General features: G+C 40.3%; 1 pseudogene; it reads right to left on the reverse strand.

The window, feature by feature from the left end:
* Positions 1-1,084: 1,084 nt before the first annotated feature.
* On the reverse strand, positions 1,085-2,252 carry LOC142839920 (protein FAM204A pseudogene; annotated as a pseudogene).
* Positions 2,253-8,770: the final 6,518 nt, after the last annotated feature.

An 8,770-nucleotide genomic window follows, 5' to 3' on the forward strand; every position in this document is an offset into this window, starting at 1 on the left:
AAACAATCTTTTAAATCAATAATAAGAGACAATCCTTTAGGCAATAGAGAAGGCAAAGGAATGCCAGACTGTAGAGAGACCATTGACAAATTAGCTTATTAACAGCTCTTAGATCTGCTAACATTCACCATTTTCCAGATTTTTTTAATAACAAACACAGGAGAATTCCAAGGGCTGGTTGATTCTTGAATATGCTGAGCATTTAGCTGCTCTTCTATGAGCTGTTCTAAAGCCTGAAGCATCTCTATTGGTTTTTTTTTTTGACATTTGTTTTTTTATTATTATTATTGTTGTTTAGACAGGGTTTCTTTGTGTAGCGTTGGCAGTCCTGGAACTCACTCTGTAGACCAGGCTGGCCTCAAACTCACAGAGATCCACCTGCCTCTGCCTCCTGATTACTGGGATTAAGTGTGTGCAACATCTGGCCTCTTAATGAGCAAAAAAATTATTCACTAATTCTTTACATAAAGAAAACTTACATATCACCATAAGTTAATGAAACTGTTACTGCTTTAAATCTAAAAATATAACTAAAATCATGACTAATTTTTCACAGTGTCCACATTTAGTGTTGCCAGTTATCAAACGACTGATTTCCATTAGGACTGTAAAACACATACCTAAGGACAATGACTCCCAGGTATTAGTTCTCTCTTTAGCCTCATTAACTCATTTCATCTTTCAATTGGCAGAGGAAGAGGTAACAACACATGAGCTGTTAGATATCAAGAGTTATGATATCCTGAGTTACAACTATCTGTCTAGCACAATCGGACCATTTCCTTTTCAAACAACAATCACAATTTAAAGAATGACATGGTTGAGAAATAGTTAGAAAGATATTTTCTAGGCAAAGCTGAAATCATTCTCCAGAGATGTTATGTCCACTTTTTACTGGAGTAGGATGTCCTTCTGTCTATGTGTTACCTTTACCATTTTACTGTAATTATGTCCACTGACATTACACAAAAATTAATCAATTGCTTTTACTATGTGACTAGAAAATATGAATTCTACTGCCTCCATAAAGAATCAATAATTATTCTTATAACATTGAAATAATTAAAGTCACTGGTAAAGTCAGTAACAATTGATAATTTTTATATTTATGACTAATCTATCATAAACAAAAGCCAATCTGAAAAACACAATTCTAGAAAAAGTACAGTCATGTTAAGAATAGATATGGAAGTACAAGGGCCTCAGAGGCTATGCTAGACCTAACAGAAGAAACACAAAATTGATTTTAAACTGTGGGTTTATACAAATAAATAAAACTCTTCCCATCTTGTACATATGCTTAAAATTTCTTACACAAATATAAAAATGCTCATTTCCTTTACAAACTTTCTAGAAAAAAGAATGAAAAGAATTTATTATCAGCTCCCAAGTTTTAGGCTTATCTTTTTCTACCCTTATCAATTTTCTGACATTTTAAACCTAAGGAGGAAAATCTTTTTTGGTAAATGAAGCAGGCCAGTTAGTCTCTCAATGAATGTCCTAAAGAACTCTGCGAGGCTACATATATCCCACGTTGCTTTTAGTTTTCCATCTCTTCTTTGCTTCAAACCCCCACGCCAGTTTCTTCTTCTTTCGAGCAGCCTGTGAGTTTTCAGCCTCCTTTTTGGCTTTAACAAACTTGTGGCAGGCAATTGCTTTGGCAATTTTTACATCAAGCTCTCGAGTAGCTAGCTGGTTGCTGAGCTCTTCAGCCTTCTCAACATCCCATTCCTCCACAGCCTGGTCTATCCTCTTTTCAAGGCCTGATTTCTAGATTTTTTTCTGTTTAACCGGCGGTTCAAATCTATCATTGGCTCCAAAGTACTGAGTAAGCTCCTTCCACTGTGTTTCACTCGAGGACTGTTCACTGTGAGATTCTTTTTCATTCTTTGATTTGCCTTTTTTGGAGCGTTTTCTTTTTTTCTGTCTGAAACGCGATGTTGAATTTTTCTGTTCAGAATGTCTTTCGTGAAATCTGTTCCACATGTTCAAGGGAGTTCCAGAAGGACACTTCTCATATGAATTTGCATCAGCCTCTGTTTCCGGTTTTGGCTTGCCTGCTGGGAAATCTGACATCCTTGGCTTGCTACTGCTGTCAGTCTTTCCATCTTCCCGTAAATTAAATTCTCTAAGTTCTGGATTCTCTAGTGTGGCTTCATCTTCAGAATCTGACTCAATATCGCTTTCATTTAGCCCAGGAGGTAACAGCCCACTCCACATCTTTTCTTTGGCCGGGAAGCAGGGGCTCCCCAGCCATCTTAGAACCCCAGCAACATCTTGCCTTATCCGCGTCTCTATTGTTAAAGGCCATTGAGCAAATCATGCAGATTTGTTGGTGTCTTTGGAAGATTGGCAGTTTTTGTGCAGTGTTCTTGTACCTGAATGGTCAATGATTGTTCTTTATAAAATCTTCTGATATTTTACTCAGAGATACAGGTTAATAGATAGTCATCTATAATAGTCAAACTTGTTGTCATGTTAGTTAAGATTCCTAGATGTACAGAAATATATTTCAGATAGATACAGATTCTTAAATCTTTCAAAGACTTTCAGTATATGACATTTAAAATGTTTAAGAACTTAGGACTTTTCATGACAATGAGACACATCTGCTCTTGGCAGCACCAATCAATGTCAAGAGGATAATGGGCATCGAAGAGGCTTCTTATGGAGATTGTTAGCCATTTGGGCAATATACTGGTCTTGCCTGAACTGCTTGTTGTTATGCTGTATGAACTGGACTTGCAAGTTGCCTAAAACATAATGAAACAGTTCTTCAGATAAGAGTATACCAGGCATTCTACAAAACAGAGAAGAAAATGACTGACAAACTGCCAATATAGTTGTAACACTCTTTGAAATTTTCTGCTTCATGAAAATGTCTACCAGATACTATGGGCTTGTAGGCTAAAGATGGATGCTTCAATGATACAGAAGAAATTCGGGTGACTGTCTGAGCAGGGAGATGTCTCTGTCAAGTCTAGAGTTTTGGAAGTAGCATACAATGCACTTCCTGTTTACTTAGGTAAGATATTATTCTGGAGTCTTTGATAAAGTTGAAGAATATATAGTTATAGTTTCCTTAGTTATGATAAAAGATAAAGTAGATATAAATATTGTAACTATAATTCTTGCTTGATAACTGTTTTGTTATATGTAATTTTACTGTGTTAAAGTTAAAACCTTCCTTTTTATTTGCACAGAAAAAGGGAAATGGTGTGGAGGTATTAGTGTATATGTGTTGCTTTTATTGGTTAATGAATAAAGACAGCTTTGACCTGTGATAGGGCAGAGTAGAGCTAGGCAGGAAACCTAAACTGAATTCTGGGAGAAAAAAGGCAGAGTCATTGAGAAGCCATGTAGCTGCCACTGAAGACAGACACACTGTAACCTTGCCAGTAAGCCACAACCACTTGGCAATACACAGATTAATGGAGATGTTTTAGTTTAAGATATAATAGCTAGTTAGAAATATGCTATACTTAATCTATTAGCCAAACAGTATTGCAAATAATATAGTTTCTGTGTGATTTTTTATGGTCTTGGCAGCCAGGAAAAAACAAGCACCCTTCGAATAACAGGGTGATTCATGTATGTGTCTCTTATGGTTATTCTTACCTAGGTTCTATTGAGTCATGGACTATATGCTGGTTATCCTTTGGTTTTTTTGTCTAATATCAACTTATATGTAAGTATATACCACCTTCATGTTTATGGGTCTGGATTAGCTCACTCAGGATTGTTTTTCTACTTCCATTTGTTAGGATGCAAATTTCAAGATGTCATTGTTTTTTACTGCTGAGCAGTAAGTACTTCATTGTCTAAATGTACTACATTTTCTTCATCCATTCTTCTTTGAGGGGCACCTAGGTTGTTTCCATGTTCTGGCTATCACAAATTACACTGTTATGAAAATAGGTGAGAAATGTGCTTGTAGTATGATTGAACATCCTATGGGCATATGCCCTAGGGTGGTATTGCTGGATACTAGGTATGTTGTTTCTCAAATTCCTGAGAAACCACCATACTGATTTCCAAAGTGGTTGTACCAGTTTGCAATCCAAAGAGCAATGGGGGAGCACTTCCTTTACTTCACACTCTCTTCAACAAAAACTTTGTCAGAAATTTCCAAAATTCTAGAATTAACATCTCACTGCCTGGACAGTCACCCAAAGGTCTTCTGTATTGTTGGAGCATCCATCTTCAGCCTACAGGCCCATAGTATCCAGCACATTTTTCCATGAAGCAGGAACTTTCAAAGACAGTTCCACTAATATTGGCAGTTTGTCAGTGACATTTTTCTGTGTCCTGTAGAATGTCTAGCAGACTCTTTCATGAAGCAGGAACCACAAAGGATCACCTCACTTTTAGGCAAGTTCAGCAGTCATTTTTCTGTAGGTCCTACATGTCCAGTTCATTAAGCAGTCCAGACAAGATTAGTTTCTTGCCCAAATGGCTAAAAAGCTCCATAAGAAGTCTCTTCAATGCCCATCTTCCTTTTCAAGTAATTTTGTGTTGCCAGGAGCAGATGTGTTTCATTGTCATGAAAACTCCTGTGTTGTTAAAACATTTTAAATGCCGTATTCTGGAGGTTTTTTAAAGACTTGAAGAGTACCTATCAAACTGGAATAGATCTCTATAATGGTGTAGGGGGTCCTTCTGTCTATGTTTTGCTTTCATTAGTTAATAAAGGAACTGCTTTAGGCCTATAGCAGAGGTGTATGGGAACAGAGCTAGGAAGGGAAAACTAAATGGAATGCTGGGAGGAGGAAGGCAGAGAGAGACGCTATGGAGCTACCACCAGAGTCAACCATACCAGAATTTTGCTGGAAGGCCACGACCTCATGATGATCTGTTGGATACTATGCACCTGTAGGCTGAAGATGGATGTCCCAATGGTACAGAAGAACTTTGGGTGACTATTAAAGTAGCAAGATGTCTCTGCAAATTCTAGAGTTTTAGAAGTTGCTTACAATGTACTTCCTGTAACAAAACAGTTATCAAGCAAGAATTACAGTTACAATATTTATATCTACTTAATATTTAATCATAATTAATGAAAACTATAATAATAATTATTCTTGAACTCCAACAAAAACTCCAGAAGGATATAATATTGCCTAAGTAAACAGTAGAATCAAAACCCAGTGCCATTGTCCTTGGCTTCTCATCAGCCCTCATTGTCAGCCACATTCAGAGAGTCCAGTTTGGTCACATGCTCCATCAGTACCAGTCCAGCTGGCCTTGGTGAGCTCCCAATAGATCAGCCCCACTAGCTCAGTGGGTGGGCACACCCTTCACAGTCCTGACTTCCTTGTTCATGTTCTCCCTCCTTCTGCTCCTCATTTGGACCTTGGGAGCTCAGTCCAGTGCTCCAATGTGGGTCTCTGTCTCTATAGCCATCCATCACCAGATGAAGGTTCTATGGTGATATGCAAGATACTCATCAGTGTGGCTATAGGATAGGGCCAGTTCAGGTGTCCTTTCCTCAGCTGCGCAAGGAACAAGCTGGGGACATCTCCTTGGACACTGGGAACCCCTTTAGAGTCAAGTCTCTTGCCAACCCTAAAATGGCTCCCTTAATTAAGATATATACTTCCCTGCTCCCATATCCACCCCTCCTCCATCCCAACCATCTCATTCCCCCAAGCTCTCCCCATCCTCCCCTTCTCACTTCTCTCCCCCCATCTCCCCTTACCCCCATCCCACCCCAAGCTCCCAATTCTTGCCTGGCAATCTTGTCTACTTCCAATATCCAGGAGGATAACTATATGTTTTTCTTTGGGTTTATCTTTTTATTTAGTTTCCAAGAATCATGAATAGTAGGCTCAATGTCCTTTATTTATGGCTAGAATCCACTTATGAGTGAGTATATGCCATATTCATCTTTTTGGGTCTGGGTTACCTCACTCAGGATAGTGTTTTCTATTTCTATCTATTTGCATGCAAAATTCAAGATGTCATTGTTTTTTACCACTGAGTAGTACTCTGATGCATACATATTTCACACTTTTTTATCCATTCTTCCATTGAGGGGCATCTAGGTTGTTTCCAGGTTCTGGGTATTACAAATGCTTCTGCTATGAACATAGTTGAACAAATGCTTTTGTAGTATGATAGAGCATCTCTTGAGTATATTCCCAAGAGTGGTATTGCTGGATCCTGGGGTAGGTTGATCCCAAATTTCCTGAGAAACTGCCACACTGATTTCCAACGTGGTTGCACAAGTTGCATTCCCACCAACAATGGATGAGTGTTCCTCTTACTCCACATCCTCTCCAGCAAAGGCTATCATTGATGTTTTTTTTAACATTTTTTTATTGATAAAAGAAGAATAAAGAAAAAAAAAACAAATTTCCACCTCCTCCCAGCCTCCCCTTTCCCTCCCCCTCCTCCCACTCTTCTCCCTCTCCTCCCACTCTTCTCCCCCTCCTCCCACCCCTCTCCCCTTCCCCCCACTCCTCTCCCCCTCTCTCTCCAGTCCAAAGAGCAGTCAGGGTTCCCTGCCCTGTGGTAAGTCCTAGGTCCTCCCCCCTCCGTCCATATCTAGGAAGGTGAACATCCAAACTGGCTAGGCTCCCACCAAGCCAGCAGATTGCATAGGATCAAAACTGCGTGCCATTGTCCTTGGCGTCTCATCAGCCCTCATTGTTCGTCATGATCAGAGAGTTCAGTTTTATCCCATGCTTTTTTTGGTAATAGTCCAGCTGGCCTTGGTGAGCTCCCAGTAGATCAGCTCCACTGTCTCAGTGGGTGGGTGCACCCCTCGTGGTCCCGACTTCTTTGCTCATGTTCTCCCTCCTTCTGCTCCTCATTGGGACCTTGGGAGCTCAGTCCAGTGCTCCAGTGTGGGTCTCTGTCTCTATCTCCATCCCTCGCCAGATGAAAGTTCTAAGATGATATGCAAGATATTCGTCAGTATTGCGCTAGGATGGGGTCATTTCAGGTTCCCTATCCTCAGCTGCCCAAGGAACTAACTGGGGACCTCAGCTTGGGCACCTGGGAGCCCCTCTAGGGTCAATTCTCCTGCCCACCCTAAAGTGGGTCCCTTAACTAAGGATTGTGGTTCCGTGCTCCCCTATCCAACCTTCCTTTATCCCGATCCTCCTATTTCCCCAAGTCCCCCCTCCTTCCCTTCTACCTTTTCTCTCCCCATCTCCCCTTACCCCCTCCCCACCCCACGCCCAAGATCCCACTTTTCCCCCCGGCAATTTTGTCTACTTCCCTTATCCAAGAGGATAACGATATGTTTTTCCTTGTGTTCACCTTCTTACTTGGCTTCTTTAGGTTCGCCAATTGTAGATTCTGTGACCCCTATTTATGGCTAGAAACCAATTATGAGTGAGTACATCCCATGTTCTTCCTTTTGGGTCTGGGATACCTCACTCAGGATAGTGTTTTCTATTTCCATCCATTTGCATGCAAAATTCGAGAAGTCATTGTTTTTTACCGCAGCGTAGTACTCTAGTGTGTATATATTCCATACTTTCTTCATCCATTCTTCCATTGAAGGGCATCTAGGTTGTTTGCAGGTTCTGACTATTACAAATAATACTGCTATGAACATAGTTGAACAAATGCTTTTGACATGTGATAGAGCATCTCTTGGGTAAATTCCCAAGAGTGGTATTGCTGGGTCCAGGGGTAGGTTGATCCCGAATTTCCTGAGAAACCGAAACACTGACTTCCACAGTGGTTGCACAAGATTGCATTCCCACCAGCAATGGATGAGGGTACCCGTTCCTCCACAGCCTCTCCAGCAAAGGCTATCCTTGTTGTTTTTGACTTTAGCCATTCTGACAGGTTTAAGATGGTATCTCAAAGTTGTTTTGATTTGCATTTCCCTGATTGCTAAGGAAATTGAGCACGACCTTAAGTATCTTTTGGCCATTTGAAGTTCTTCTGTTGAGAATTCTCTTTTCAGTTCAGTGCCCCATTTTTTAATTGGGTTAATTAGCATTTTAAAGTCTAGTTTCTTGAGATCTCTATATGTTTTGGAGATCAGACCTTTGTCAGTTGCGGGGTTGGTGAAGATCTTCTCCCAGTCAGTAGGTTCCCTTTGTGTCTTAGTGACAGTGTCCTTTGCTTTACAGAAGCTTCTCATTCTCAGGAGGTCCCATTTATTCAATGTTGCCCTTAATGCCTGTGCTTCTGGGGTTATACCTAAGAAGCGATCACCTGTGCCCATCTGTTGTAGGGTATTTCCCACTTTCTCTTCTATCAGGTTCAGTGTTTTCGGGCTGATAATGAGGTCTTTAATCCATTTGGACTTGAGTTTTGTGCACGGTGATAGATATGGGTCTATTTTCATTCTTCTACAGGTTGACATCCAGTTGTGCCAGCACCATTTGTTGAAGATGCTTTCTTTCTTCCATTGTATACTTTTAGCTCCTTTATCGAAAATGAGGTGTTCATAGGTTTGTGGGGTAAAATCCGTGTCTTCTATACGATTCCATTGGTCGACTTCTCTGTTTTTATGCCAGTACCACCCTGTTTTCATTACTGTAGCTCTGTAATAGAGTTTGAAGTCAGGGATGGTAATGCCTCCAGAAGATCCTTTATTGTATAGGATTGTTTTGGCTATCCTGGGTTTTTTGTTTTTCCATATAAAGTTGATTATTGTCCTCTCCAGATCTGTAAAGAATTTTGATGGGATCTTGATGGGGATTGCATTGAATCTATTAATTGCCTTAGGTAGAATTGCCATTTTTACTATGTTGATCCTCCCAATCCAAGAGCAAGGGATGTCCATCCATTTTTTGGTATCCTC

The sequence above is a fragment of the Microtus pennsylvanicus genome, chromosome 1 (assembly GCF_037038515.1).
Source record: "Microtus pennsylvanicus isolate mMicPen1 chromosome 1, mMicPen1.hap1, whole genome shotgun sequence".
In the NCBI taxonomy this organism is placed as follows: domain Eukaryota; kingdom Metazoa; phylum Chordata; class Mammalia; order Rodentia; family Cricetidae; genus Microtus; species Microtus pennsylvanicus.